This window comes from Lathyrus oleraceus, chromosome 1 (genome assembly GCF_024323335.1).
Source record: "Lathyrus oleraceus cultivar Zhongwan6 chromosome 1, CAAS_Psat_ZW6_1.0, whole genome shotgun sequence".
Lineage (NCBI taxonomy): Eukaryota > Viridiplantae > Streptophyta > Magnoliopsida > Fabales > Fabaceae > Lathyrus > Lathyrus oleraceus.
Genome location: NC_066579.1, coordinates 216,281,914 through 216,298,600, shown reverse-complemented (window position 1 = coordinate 216,298,600; position 16,687 = coordinate 216,281,914).

Genomic DNA, 16,687 nt, shown 5'->3' with positions numbered 1-16,687 from the left:
GAGAAATGTATGAAGTTAATGGCATAGACCGTGTCAATGCTAAAGTGGACGCACTTACCCAAAAGATTGAAAGTTTGACCGTAACTCCAACAACTACCGTAACTGTTGTGACACCCAACTGCGAATTATGTGGAACACCTGGGCACAACACTGATGAATGTCATTTATTGGCTGTTATTCCAACTGACCAAGTAAATTATGCCCAAGGGAACCCATACTCAAGCACCTATAACCCTGATTGGAGAAACCATCCTAATTTTTCCTACAAGAGCAACAATGCTTTATTTGCTCCAAACCCAACACCTGCAGTTCCTCCGGGTTATCATAAAGGAGCCCCCGCTGCTCCCCAAGCACCTAGAAAATCAAATGTCAAACTACTATTGGAGAACTTTATCGCATCCCAAACCCAACAGAATAAAGAGTTTACTAACTGTAGTGGTAAATTCATGACCATCAATCTATGGATAAGCTTAACGTCAATAAAACCAGAGACGCCACCGCACTTTTATTGTTTCCAAAGGAAAAGGGAAATGTACAAACAAAACCCAAAGATAAGAAGTTTTCAAATCAAAACTAATAAAATGCCAGAGATTACAGGTAAGGGGGTTGGTTACACAGAGGGAAGGTGTTAGCACCCAAAGTGTCCTAGGTACTCATAGGGAGCCCTTTTTTATGTGTGCATGTGTTTTTGGTATAAAATATGTTTGATAAAAATAGAGTGTGGGGATGAGAAAAGAATGCATATATTATATTTTTGTGTTTGATAAGACCTTCGGCCTTGTGCCTACGTACCAACATAAAAATGAGGGATCAAAACCTCGTAGGTCGTGATAAAATTTTCAAATAAGTTGGTGAATTGCTTTTAGCAAAAGTTAATAAAAAATGCACAATGGGCCAAAAATTTGAATGAGGTTGTTAGTTCTTTTAGTCTTTTTAAATTCAAGTCAATATGGTTAAGTTTATTTATAAATTTGATTTAAGAAAAAGTTTGAAAATTCAATGGCATAAGGCCAAAGTTTCTAACCATTAAGACATGTCTAAATTTGAAATCACAAGTAAAGAAAGGTTTTGAAAAGAGGGAGAGATTTTGAAATTTAAGAAGTGGGAGAAGATGAAGAGACTACACAAAGCAAAAATTCAAAGTTAAGAGTTGAAAAGATCTGACCAATGGGATGCAATCCAACAGACAAGGATGTCATATAGAAACCCATTTTCCCTTGGACTTTGATTAAGCAATAAGCATAAGGAATGAGCAATATCCAGACATCATAAAGATCAGGGGCATCAAATAAAGGTGGCCACATCCAAGCAAACATTCCAATAGCTAGCAGTCTTCATTGTCTTTCAATGTACCAGATGAAAAATTCCTTGATCAACTTAGAACAAAACATCAGACACAAGATCAAAACAACAATTAAGCACAAAGACAGAGTAACAGATGAACCCAAGGAGCTCTCAAGGCTTGTATCAGATGAAGGCAAAACTTAAAATATCTCAGTATCAAGATGTTGGCATTGGCCAAGTCCTTTTAGCACAGGGAATGTTGCCTAATCCTAAATCCAAAAGTTCAGATCAAGTTCAATAGTCCACCAAATGTTTTTTAGGGGTTTTGTTGTTATTAGGTATTTTAAGGTCCTAAGACCACAAACAAAATCAAAACCCACAAACAAAATATACGATCACAAGATATGGCTCAAATGAGTAAAGTGAAAAGGACATAAACATAAACAGGTTATATGAAATGTAAATGGCAATGAATGATAAATGACTGAAATTTAAATTGCATAATAGTAAATGACTTGAAAGAAAAGCAATATTAACAAGAGTTAGTCAAATGTTATTCAAAAGTTAGTCAAGTGTTAGTGATGATTTTGAATTGATTAAGTCATTCTTTATAAAACACTCAACCATTCAATCAGAAGTATGAATCCTTAAATCAAGACATCTTCCATGAGAAGGGCTCCAACTTGGATAATTCAACAAGTATGCCACTAGCTCCCATGAAAGGAAAAAATGTCAAGTCTCCACACAATTCCATGAAGAATGGGAGACTTACAATCTCACTTACTAGAATGCCATACCTTGAGGATCAAATTTAGATCTATGCTAAGCAATCGTAATTAGACTTATCTAGAAGTTACAAATATCTGAGGCCGGATAATAAAACTATAAGTGTTAATGCATGTCAGAGATTTGGCACAAAGAACCAAACTCCTAAAACATACCACACACTAAAAGGAAATGGGAAAGACCTATCTCAGTCATACTTATATTGATTTATCTGACACAAGGTCATTGATGAATCAATTAGCATTTTGACATTAGAGATTTCACTTGTCAAATGAGGGAACGAGAAAGAATAGGGATGAAGATGAAGAGGGAGGGGAAGATAGAAACACAAATTGATCATGGGAGGAATTTCATCAAATCAAAACAATCCATTCATTTTGGGAGATGAAATGTACATTTCATCAATCCCCTAAATCCAATGGTTTTGATCCAACAAAAGTCAAATTAACCGTGACCAAGACCCAAACAGAAAGTAAAACAACACAAGACCATAAAAATGACGCAACAAATTTTTTATACATTTAATCAATTAAAAATCAATTAAAAAATGGATAAAAATGCATTTAAATTTGGTCAAAACCTAAAATCCCTTCAAAACACCAAATAAATGACCAAGGGATTTATCCTAGGTCAAACAAGGTCAAAGGACCTTAGACAAAAAATTTCACAGTTTTTAAAAAGTCAGAAGTATTTTTAAACAATTAAAAATATGCATAAAAACATTTAATTCATGAAAAATATCAAAATTAATCCAAAAAATAATTTTAATTTAGAATATGGATGAGAAAAATATTTAAAGATTTTTGGTGAAAGTCCCATATATTTTTTGGATTAAAAATGAAATTAATATGAATTAAACAAAATAAATGGATTAAATGAAAAATCAAAAAATAAAAAGAAATTCAAAAAAATAAGGGCCATCAGATCGCCCTCATCAAATGAGGTGGTAAATCTGATGGCCACGCACTAGAGTGCACCAAACACCCGAGTCAAACGCGTGGTAACATGAGTCAAACAAAACAAGGGTCAGGATTAAAACGTGGATGTGAGATCAGATGGTTCAGGTCATGCCAACACACCACCGGAGCTCTAGCTCTGGTCATCTTTTCTGGTGGATCTCACCGGACTGGTCCACCCTACACCAAATGAAAAATGAAAAGTGAGTACATGTTTTTAAAGGAAAAATGCTCAGGAGCACGAATCTGATCTCCATTTCTTCCAATTCCAAGTATATTGAAAGATACATGGATTTGAAAATTTGAGGTTCATGATCTGAGTTGCTTCGATTTGACCTCAAAGCAACTCAATCTTGTTGCCTACATTGGTAGGACTTCAGCCAATCAAAAATCAAAGAGAATGATGAAGAATTGAGAGAGAATCGAAGAGAGAATATTTGGTAAATTTCACCTTCTATATGCAGTGATGAGGCTCGATCTGGATCTCAATTTGCTTGGGCTTGCTTCCACTTGATTGCAGGAGGTGAATTGAGAGCTCGAATGGCTTGGATCCTTGGAGTTTCAACTTCAAAACAGAAGTGCAATTGAAACTCGATTTTCAATTAAAAACCTTCAAGTTTATCCTCTAAAGGTGACAGGAAGGTTGCAGAAGCAAAGCTTGGGAAAGGTGTCCATAATTCTGAGCATGAGGCAATGTATTTATAGACTTGGCAATTGATTTCCACACACTTCCATTCAAATGCCAAAAATAATAATTCTCATGTGCATGCTTGCATGGGTGTGTGATAGGCCCATAAAATGATGTCAAAAGGTCCAAAGATGATCATGAGTGATGTTGAAAGTGTAACATGAAGCCATGCATATGAAATTGGGAAGTGGTCATTGAAGGAGAAGAGCGATCCAAAATGCAGCGGAATTTTAAAAAAATCTCCTTTAGTGATCCTTACAAATGGGCATGATCAGTGATAAAATGGTTACCTCTTGTGATGATTGAAACCTTTGATTCAGATCTACGGAGCGATCACGAACGTTGAACGATGACAACGCCTCTACTCAGTCCAGACGAACGGATTCCTTCAATCTCAGTGCTAGCTGCTACGAATGAAGGCTTTGAGTGAGTGAGAGAGAGAGAAACGAAATTGTAACTGCACAAATGCTTCTGCACAAGGGTTCTATTTATGGAACCACTTGTGTGGGCCGCAAGCTAAAAGGCCTACTTAAGTGTATGTGGCCCATATCTTATTATATTCCAAAATCACTTAAGCGCATGGTATCTTACCATATTTCGTATTCTACTTAACTACACCGTACCTTACGATGTTCTACAATTCACTTAAGTGCACCGTACCTTACGGTGTTCCTTAGTTACTCTATTTCTCATCAATCCGTCCTTTTGTGTGTGACCTTGTAAGTTTTCGCGGTATTGGCAATTATATTAAATCATGTATTTAACATAATAAACAGTGAGCGGTATCTAGCAACACATCACTGCTACCCAAGACACGAAAATGTCATGTGATCTGGCAATTCCTTTTGTGATAATACTTATGTGTACAATTACCCTTTTGCCCTTATGTCTATATTGAACACAAGGCATAAACCGTGTCATCCTTGTCCAGTTCAATATTGGGCCCACAGACATTTATCCTGTTACACATGATGGGAAAATTCCATCTAGGTCACTCATGTCCCTTAGCATGCTTCGTGGAGTATCCATCAACTGTCTTTATGGTCATCTAATTACGGACAATGTTTGATCAGCAATAAGGCACTCGACTCTACATCTAAGGTCCATAGTGGTTTCAGGTCGAAGGGTGGTATACACCATTATCACCATGCGAATAACTTATGACACTTTGCATAACATTCTATATAGTATTCTCATAGCGGGTCAATCCAGTATAAATATTACTCTTAATATTCATACCTATATTTAAGACTTGATAACTCCTTATCCATGATCCATGATATGTGATCATCAGTCTATATACATAATAGTCTTAATGCCTTAATGTTATCCCACTTCACAATAAAGCTCGACTACGGATACTTTAAGAATAATGTCCTTATGTTTAATGTGATCTCATGATTAAGTCACACTTGATACATTAAACGGACTAGATATTCTAGGGAATTTATTAAACAAACATAATAAATAAAAAGCCTTTTATTATTAATAAATAATTCGATACAAGTACCAAAAGTATTGGCCTCTAGGGCTTACACCAACAGTCATGAGATTCATCCAAATAGAACCATGAAGAGCATGCACAAGTCATTCAAACCTTGTCCAAATGAAGCGATTTTGGAATTTTTGGGAAGGAGAGATCAAGGGGAACAACTTTAATGTTGAAAACTTTTCCATTTGAAGCTTGAATCATGATGAATTTTGAGGTGGAAGTTTGAGAAATCAAACATAGTTGAAAATTTTCTAAGTACAAAGTCAAATGACCACTTCTTCAACCTTGAATAACTTTTGCTATGAGCTTCAAATGGAAAACGTTCCTTCATTAAAGTTGTAGATATTTCATACGCCTTCAATTTTTTCACAAATTTGGCATCATTTGGATTTGGCATGAGGGAGTTATGCATTTCAGAAGTTGAGGAAAATTGCTTGTTCAATGATGATGGCTCAAAATGACCTATAACGTTTCCTCTTGGAACATGCCCTTTCAAGTTTAATTTTATGTTTATCATAGAATCAAAGTTGGAGAGGACATCTTGAAATTGATCATGAAACTTGGATGTCTTTAATCTCATAAATATTGAGCAAGTTGTGTTCCTTGGAAGTTGATCTCCTAATTAGTGCACCGACAAAATGACCTATAATATTTCACCATAAAAAATGACTTTCCAAGAAAAAATAGATCTTGACCTCAACATGAAAGTTGTTTTGAATGTAATAAGGAGTAACGTTACTCTTGGAATAATTTTCATATGAAAATTATTGTAGGAGATAGGGTCTAGGGAACCCCAGTTTTGACTAGTTGACTTTCTTTGGTCAACCACCTTGAACCAACTTGCAAACTTGAAGTTCTCTTGATCTATAGAGATCATGGAGGATCATATATGCATAAGATGATGTAATATGAAGTATCCTTTGAAATATTTGATCAGAGGATGAAGAAAATTGCTTAGGAAGTCACACAAGATACCCAGATGATTTAGGGCTTCCAAGGCAAACAAGCTTCAAAATCTTGATGATTTCTTGATCAAAATGATAAGTGAAGATTATAGGAACCCATATATGATGTCTAGAAACAATGTGAACCATCTCTTTATTAATCTACTTGCACTGAGGGTCTCAAACCCTAATTGTGAGCTTGATGAAGCATTGGTGGATGCACACACAACCTACAAAAGAAACAAAGCTATACATAGACATATTTTTGGTATTTTGGTTAGTAAATAATGAAACACAAAGTATGATACAATAAAATGTGCTTGGTGGTCTCTCCCAATGTAAACCCTAATGGATGAGGGGTAAGAAGGATGCCAAGGTGTGATCACAAATCCAATGCATATGATAAGATAACATGAGGGATCTTAGGGTCAAAATTGGTGTCTTACAGCTGCCCCTATTTAAAGAGATTCTAGCTGGGGATGTGAAGGTTAAAATATTTGTATCAACTTAGTAGAATGAACTTAAATAACAACATCTAGAAACAAATTTTGGTCCCTAAGAGACCTCATGATGCATATGATATGTATGTAAAAATAATCTTTGTGGGGAATATATTGCCATAAAGAAAAAGAATCCAGAGAGACTGAAAGTCCACAGAAGCATAACACATTCCATAAGGAAAGCTCCTTAAGGAGACAGAGACTCTGGGGGGATAACAAGCTATGCATAGGTCAGACTACGACTTGAAAACTGCTGGAGACACGAGGGGTTTTTCACAAAAATAAATCAATGGAAGGACTCGGTATGGGGATAAGGGAAAATATGCAGGGGATATGAATAGATCAGAACAAAACTGAAATATTCAAATCAAACAGGGGATGGAGATTTCACTGAATAAATACACACTCAAACTCAATTAGGGAGGAATTAACTTCAACACAAGAGTAAAAGAGATACATTATCTATCACCGGTTACTGGGTAGGAAGATAATACACTTTGATAGAGGGACATTCGTTACCGGTTAGGATAAACATATAAAGGATGACTCGCTGAGAAAAAGAGGTGTATTCATTACCGATCAACCAGGTAAGAATAACCTATTGGGGAGAGAAATCAAATATGATTTACAACTATCGGTTACTGGGAAGAAAACCAAGGAGAGAGTATCCACCACTGGTTTAAAGTGAACATATCAAGGATATACTCAAAAGAATAATATTTGTCATCGGTTAGGATGAACATATCAAGGATAAACCACATGGGGAATGAGGAAGAATATTTATTATCGGTTAGGGTAAACATATCAAGGATAAACTGTCGGGGAGAAATAGGAATTACAACTATCGGCTATTGGGTAGAAGACCAAAGAGGATAGAAAATTCGTCACTAATCAAAGTGAACATATCAAGGATAGACTCAGTAGGGGAAAGTAGGAATTATGACTACCAGTTACTGGGTAGAATACCAAAAAGAAGAGAAAACCCGCCACCGGTCAAAGTCAACATATCAAGGATAGACTCTATGGGGAATAAAATAGGGATTACAACTACCTTTTTATTGGGTAGAAAACCAAGAAGGAAGAATATTTGTCTCCGATTAAGATGAACATATAAAGGATAGACTACTTGGGGAGACATGAAAACGAATCCGCTGGGGAAACCAAAAGAAGTAGATTACATTTTACCGGGTATTGGGCAAAAGTAATGTACTCGAAAATTGAGAAGAATATTATCAGTTACTGGGTAATAGACTCTCAGGGGGAGCGAAATATCTATCTAGGTAATAACTAGAAAGAAACAGACAAACAAAGACTCAACCCAATGAGGATATAACTCAAGGGGAGTGGTTCCATCTAGATAATTAACTGAGGAGGAAACTGAAATAATAATCATCCACAAGGAAATAACTCAGTGGGGAATAAGAAAGGTTAAACCCTTTCTGCTTAAGTGGCTGACACTCTACAATTGAAGGAAGACAAACACACCAAACCTACACGGGTAGACAATATTACCGAATTAGGGGATTAGAAGAAAAAAAAATCAAATGCGATAAAATGCATAATGAAATATATCTGATGTTGTGTTTTATGCATGAATATGCATGTTTATTATTATGGTTATGCTGACAAAACAACACAAAGGATACAAATAACAAAGATTTGAATCATCACTAAAACACTCGAATAATCTCAACAAGATGGAAACACCAACTAGAGAAAATGCTAGGGATGAAAAAAAATCATCTAACTCTGAATAAATCAACTCTGGATGGGGAAAGACATGGAGAACTTGCTTCCAATCAATCACGACAAACTTTACAGGGAGAGAGCACTGCTGAAGGATGATCAACCAAATATGCCGAGGATAGAGAGAGGATATGTTAAGGATCCAAATTGTCAACACTATAGGGAATTTTAGGTCAACACCATAGAAAATGGGAGACAACCATACAGGGGACTAAATCAAATACTGCGCTGAATCAAACAATGCCGGGAAAGAGGGAACTTCTATCAGAAGATGAACTCTGTCGGGGAATACAAGAGATAAAATTATGTATGAGGATATAATTAAATTGATGGGGATGCTATGACCAAGATCATTGCATTCCTCAATAATCATCGAATTCTTCTTGGAAATTGTGAAATAAACCAATTCCAAGGCAAAGATAACCAGGTCTGATTCACAAAAGGAGAAATTGCCGAAGTTATGCCACAAATAAAGGCAAATGGAAACCAAATAAAGGTTTCGATTCTCCAGGCTCCAATCATAAATCACAAATTGGGGGATACAAAACATGAGCACCTCAGCTGGGGAATGCGAATTTGCAAAGGGGACCGATCATCAGCTCAACTGGAGATGAGACCCACCGTCTCTACTGAGGATGATGAAATATTCATGGAGAAACTCATCAGCCAAGCTGGGGATAAATGACGAGTTGTTGGGGAGGAAAATAGTTACCAAACCAACTGCTTGGGGAAGACCAACAATGCTTCACTCTTCAAGACTTACCTATTCTTAGATTGTTGTTGACATTCCTTACTAAAATCGATTATTCTTAAAGTGATTATTTTTATTATTTTAAGAAAAATAATTATTATTCACTAATTTATTTCAAAATTATCATCATAAAAATTAAATTTTATTTAGCAAAAGTAAATAAGAATATAAATAATTGGATAAAAGCTTAACTTTATTTAATAGAATGGTAGTCCGTAAATGACGAGACTCCACAGATCTTTACAAAGTTTTAAAATGATAATTTACATGGAAAAGGGCTACATTGAATACAATGATCACTACTCTCCCTACCAACTTTAACATCCATTGTGCTTGTCTTTGGTTGAGAATGATGAATCAAAACCAAATGACTTACTCAAAACCGGCCGGGTGCAGTTACTTGCCATAATCCCTAAATTTTGCCTAGATTGTCCCAAGGTGGATACTCAATCTACCGGAGTAAATTTTCTATTTTATGTCTCTAATTTTTGCTTGGATCGCCCTTTCGGGTTTTCAATCCACTGAGACGCTCATTTTTGCCTAAGCCGCCCTTTTGGGTTTTCAACTTAGCAAGTTGTTCTTTTTCTTTTTAGGCAAAGTATTTCTTGACTGCATCGACGTTCATAGGACACATGAACTATTCACCACCTATAGTTGTAAGAATCAAATCACCGCATGAGAAGGCTCTCTTAACAACATATGGGCCTTCATAATTAGGAGTCCATTTGCCTCTAGCATCAGGTTTGAAAGATAAAATCTTCTTGAGCACGAGGTCACCTTCTCTAAACACACGAGGCCTGACCTTCTTATCAAATTATTTCTTCATTCTTTGCTGATATAACTGACCATGACACATGTCAATCAATCTCTTCTCTTCAATCAAATTCAACTGATCATATTTGGTCTGGCACCATTCAGCTTCTGTCAACTTGGCTTCCTTCAAGACACGCAATGATGGGATCTCAACCTCCACGGGGAGCACAACTTCCATACCATAAACAAGAGAGAAAGGGGTTGCCCCCGTTGAAGTGCAGATGGATGTACGATACCCATGCAAAGCAAATGGGAGTATCTCATGCCAGTATTTATATGTCACAACCATCTTCTGAATGATCTTCTTAATGTTCTTATTTGCAGCTTCAACAACCCCCATTCATCTTAGGTCTTTAGGGAGAAGAATTATTATGTGCAATCTTGAAGTCTTTGCAAAGAATTTCCACCATATTGTTATTCAAGTTAGATCCATTATCAGTAATGATCTTACTTGGCAAACCATACCGGCATATAATCCGATTCTTGATAAACCTCACAATAACTTACTTGGTAACATTTTCATAAGATACCGCTTCAACCCACTTTGTGAAGTAATCAATAGCCACTAGAATGAAACGATATCCGTTCGAAGCTTTGGGGTCAATCATACCAATCATATCAATTCCCCACATGGAGAAGGGCCATGGAGAGGAAATGACATTCAACAATGTCGGAGGAACATGAATCTTATCTGCATAAATTTGACACTTGTGACATTTATTCACAAACTTGCAACAATCAAATTCCATTATCAGCCAATAGTAACCTGCTCTCAACATCTTATTTGCCATAGTATGTCCATTGGAATGAGTACCAAAGGAACCTTCATGGACTTCAGTCATCAACAGGCCTGCTTCGTGTCTATCCACGCATCTGAGCAAAACCATATCGAAATTTCTCTTATAAAGCACATCACCATTCAGGTAGAAGTTTCCAGCTAATCTTCTCAAAGTCTTCTTATCTTTCAAGGATTCCCCAGGCGGCTAAATCTGAATTTAGAGGAAACATTTGATATCATAATACCAAGGCTTTTCATCTCTGGCTTCTTCAATGGTAAATACATGAGTTGGCCTATCAAGACGCATCACAGTCAAATTAGGAAGTTCATTTCAGAATTTCACCACAATCATATAAGCCAACGTTCCAAGAGCATCTGTCATCCGATTTTCATCTCGAGGGATATGATGAAACTCAACCTTTGTAAAGAAAGTTGAAATCCTCCTCACATAGTCTATATATGGTATTAAACCAGGTTGATTCGTCTCCCATTCACCTTTGATTTGATTCACAATAAAAGTTGAATCTCCGTAGACGTCAAGATATTTAATTCTGAGATCAATGGCCTCTTCAAGCCCCATAATGCAAGCTTCATACTCACCCATATTGTTTGTACATTTGAAGGTCAATCTAGTTATAAACAGAAAATGAGTGCCTTGAGGAGTAATAATCACTGGCCCAATGCCATTACCATAATAATTAACAACTCCATCAAATACCATGCCCCAACGGGAACCAGGTTCTGGCCCTTCTTCAAGCAGCGGTCCATCACAATCTTTCATCTTCAAGTACAAAATCTTTTCACCAGGAAGATCATATTGCATTGATTGATAATCTTAAATTAATTGGTGAGCTAGATGTTCAGCCAAGACATTACCCTTGATAGCTTTTTGAGATTGGTATTCAATATCATACTCAGATAACAACATCTGCCAACGGGAAATTCTCCCAGTTAAAGCAGGCTTCTCAAAAATGTACTTGATTGGATCCATTTTGGATATCAACCAAGTAGTATGATTCAACATATACTGGCGTAGACGCTTAGCAGCCCAAGCCAATGCGCAACACATTTTTTCAAGTATAGAATACAGAGTCTCGCGGTCAGTGAACTTCTTACTGAGGTAGTAAATTGCATATTCTTTCTTTCCAGATTCATCTTGCTGACCAAGAACACAATCCATACTCTTATCAAGCACAATCAAATACATGATTAACGATCTTCCTTCAATAGTCAGAGACAGAATCGGAGGCTCAAGCATATACTCTTTTATACTATCAAAAGCTTTCTGGCAATCTTCGGTCCAATCAGAAGACTGATATTTCCGAAGAAGCTTAAAAATTGGCGCACATGTGGCAGTCATATGTGATATAAACCTTGAGATATAGTTCAAGCGGCCGAGATAAACTCTGACTTGCTTCTCAGTTTTAGGCGCAGGTATCTTGTGTATTGCTTTGACCTTGGAAGGATCAACTTCAATACCCTTCTCACTGACAATGAAGCCCGACAATTTACCAGAACAAACACCAAAAGTACACTTATTTGGATTCAAGCGGAGTTTATACTGTCTCAAACGCTGAAATAATTTCAACAAATGCTCAACATGTTCTTCTTCATCACTTGATTTGGCAATCATATCATTAACATAAACTTCAATCTCTTTATGCATCATATCATGAAAAAGTGTGGTCATAGCTCTCTGGTACGTTGGACAACATTCTTTAGACCGAAAGGCATCACTCTATAACAGAATGTTCCCTAGGGTGTAATGAATGTGGTCTTCTCCATATCTTCATATGCCATCACTCTAAAACCAGCATCAATCTGCTTCTGTACTTCCTCTTTGATCTTCACTGCCATATCAGGACGAGTCCTTCTCAATTTTTGCTTGACCGACGGGAATTCTGGCTTCAACGACAATCTATGCTCCACAATCTCATAATCCAGACCAGGCATGTCTTGATAGGACCAAACAAACACATCAGAATAATCTTGAAGAAGATCAATCAACCCCTTCTTAACTTTTGGAAACAGTTGAGACCCAATCTTGACTTCCTTCACATCATCTTCGGAACACAAGTTGACTAGTTCAATCTGCTCTTCAAACGGATAAATGGATTTTTCCTCATGCTTAAGTAAACGAGATAACTCATCAGATACTTCTTCATCGTCAATCTCTTTCTCATCTTCAAACACAGGGAAATTGAAGTTTGGCGAGGGAGTAGGATCATTGTAGTCAATGGGTTTGAGAATCAACCTGCATAATGATTTGATATTTGATTTTAGAGAAGTGGAGTGCGAACAAATATTATGCAGATCGAAAGATTATTTATTTATGTTTTTTTTTGTGATTACCATTTTCAGAAAAAGCAAAAGATAAAATAAACATCATAGATATGGATGAATAAAATTGTATTTTATTGATGACAATAAAGAAAATGCCCAACAATGTTCACTTCTCCCTTAGGCATAGGAGAAGGATTTTTCTTAAAAACACTAAAAACAAATTACTTAGAACGATGAATGACAACAGGAACATCAACAACAACCCAATTGTTGTAAATCTGGCCATGCGTCATAAAGTTGGCGCAAGCTTCATCTTCATCACCATTGTCTTCAATAATGGCAGCTAAGTGTTGATCATTCCCATGAATGAACCCTCCACTGCGGAAAATTGGTTGCATAACTTTGGCTTTGACATTGAACGGTCCTGGTTGAAATCCTAGCACGACTATATTTTTGTTCTCGGCGACTGCCACAACACGGCCCCACTTATCAATACTGCCGACTTGAATAGCCTCTTACACATCTTTCAAAGAAGACATGGGTGCCCCAGTTTTCTTCAATTCATCAATAATAGATAAGGCCTGGAACGATGTTCCAACCTCCTCCTCAGCATTAACATACGTGAAAGATGACAAATGGCTCACCAATAATGCCTTCTCTCCACCAACAACGACAAGCTTGCTGTTTTGCACAAATTTTAGCTTTTGGTGAAGAGTAGACGTCATAACTCCAAATTCGTGAAATCATGGCCTTCCCAATAAGCAACTGTAGGCTAGGTGGATATCCATTACCTGGAAAGTAATTTAGAAATCACTCAGACCTATCTTCACTAGAAGGTATACTTCTCCAATGACGGTTTTATGAGAACCGTCAAACGCTTTGACAACTACGCCACTATACCTCATTTGGGCGCCTTGACAAGAGAGTCTTGACAAAGTTGATTTTGGAAGCACATTCAATGATGACCCAGTGTCAACCAACATATTGGACAAAGCATCCTCCTTGCAATTCATAGAAATATGGAGTGCCAAATTGTGATTCCTGCCTTCCTCGGGAAGCTCTTCTGAAGGTGAGAAAAACAAGAAAGGGGGGTTTGAATTGTTTTGGAAAATAAGCGCTTTTTCAAAATAAAGACCACACAAGGAATTTATACTGGTTCACTTATAACACAAAGCTACTCCAGTCCACCCGGCCAAGGTGATTTCGCCTTCAACAAGGACTTAATCCACTAATCTTGAAAGATTGTTTACAACCAACGTCTAAGAGAAAGATCTCTTAGTCCTCTCAAGTATACAGACTGCACAGAGTCACTTGAGGAAATAAAACAATAGAAAAAAGACTATGTAATCTAGAGTGCTTCTAAGATAAGCAAATATTACAACAGTAAGAACAAAAGAGTGTTTCACGTTCTAAGCAAAAGCTTTGTGAAATATTGAGAGAGAGAGAGAGAGAGAATGTTTCAGTGTATGCTTGCGCGCCTCTCAATGTTGATTGCTGTCCTTTATATAGGAGTGAAAGGACCGTTGAAATTGATGGCAGATAATATGTCTTGAATAGGAATTAATGCCATAACTTCTGTTGTTTCTTGCCAAAACAACTTTGTCTCCCCGAATAGCTTCTTTCCAAATATAGTTCCTTTCCATTTGAATTTGAAGTTAACGTTACTCTTTCTGTATTAGGAAATCCATTATCAAAGTCTGCGTGATTCTGGGAATCTTGGAATCTTGCTGTGTTGATTCGGAGCTTCTGATGTTTATCTTAAAGAGTTCTGATGGTGTCTTCAGATGACGCTGAGAGCTTCTGGAATGATATACCGTTGTTCAGAGTCAGAACTTCTAGAGTGCACTTCTTCTTCAGATGCTTCTGATATTCTGCTGTTTTGCTCAGAGTTAGAACTTCTTGAGCGTGATTCTATTTCAGATGCTTCTGATCTTCTGATAATTTGTGTCTGATATGATTATGTATCTGATGACGTCATCAGATCTCTTCCTTCTTTCCTTAGAACCCTGCACACTTAGAAACATTTCGTTAGGGTGCCATTTTTGGTTTCATCCTTTGTTATCATCAAAATCATGGAATATGTTGTAGAACAATTTTTGTTCTTACAATCTCCCCCTTTTTGATGATGACAAAACAAACTTAAATAGCAGATGAAACAGGAAATATCAGATCAGGAGCTCCCCCTGAGATGAGCTAGGGAGTTCAGAAGTTCTTACCAGAGCTTCCAAGCAATGAAGTTTTGATACTATCTGCAATTTCTTAAGTCCAATGTTAGATGAATTTATTTTTAAGAAAAGCATGTTGCAGAGTGCTTAGGGTATTAGGCAATTTTCATCAGAGCTATATTGATTTCTCCCCCTTTTTGTCAGAATCAAAAAGACTTAAACAAAATAATCAAAAAAGATATTATATTCAGATAGAAGAGCAACAGAGACAATGGCAAGAAAAACAAATAAACATCAGAAACAAGGAAAGCAAAGCAACAAGCAAAAGATCCTAAGTGCCTAAGGGTTGGGAGGAGGAGGCATCCTCTGAAGCAGTTGAGCCAGCATGTTCTGAATGTTGTCGTTGACGGTATCCTGTTTGTCCATTCTGGCTCTGAGTTCCTTCTGGTCTTTCTTAAGTTCTTCAAGTGTCTGGAGAACCATAGGGACAACAGTGGAGGACTCCCCCTGAGTCAGAGCACTCTGTGCTTCAGCAGCGGCCTTCGCTTCAGCTTCAGCAGCAACTTGTGCTTCAGCTTCAGCAGCAGCAGCAGCATCGGCCAGAGCTTTGGCTTCAGCTTCCTTTGCCCTTTGGATTTCTGCTTGCCGAGCTCTTTCTTCTTCTTGTCTTCTTGCTTCTTCTTCAGCTTCTCTGGCAAGTCTTTCCTGTAGTCTTGCCTCAGCATCTTTGATGAAGTCGTTTCTGACTTGCTCAGAGATGTGCTTCAGTTTGAAAGCTTCAGAAGTCATCCAGCCAATGACTTTGTTTTAGTGTGTCCTTACAGAGTCAGGATCATCACTGATGCCAGAGTTAATGGTCAGAGACTTGACCTTCTATACTGAAGCCCTTGCGAACAACATTATGGCTTCCTCAAGGGTAGGCATGGAATGTTCAGGTTCAGGTTCAGATGTTTGGAGTGGAGAGTTTGGAGGGCTTAAGTTTAGTGTTTGAGGCTCAGGTTCAGGTTCAGGTTCAGCGGAAGTGTTTGGAGGGATAGTTTCAGAGGTATGAAGGTCAGAGGGCTGGAGTTCAGATGGAATGAGGGTTGGTTGTTCTGTGGATGGTGAAGTTACTTCAGGTGGAGGTTGTGTTGGTTATTGAGTGTTTTGGTTTAGAGAATAAAGGTGGGCTAGAGTGGGAGAAGCAGGGTCAGAAGGTTCTAGGTCAGAGGAGAGGATAAGGTAGGGGGTGATTCTGGGTTTGAAGATGAAGAGGTGGTTTGATTGAGTTCTTCAGCTTCGGATAGAGGTAGTGATGTATGGGCAAGATTAAATTTAGGTCGAGGTTGTGAGGTTCTGATTATAGAAGGTGGGGTTTCAGAGGATGTGTATAGAGGTGTTGGGAGAGGATTAGAGGAAGCCACAGGAGGTTCAGAGGGAATAGAGGGAGCAGACTTACCAGTAGTTACTTGCAGAGGCGCTGGAGATCTTGTTTCAGAAGTTTCTCCTAGCCTTGCTTTCT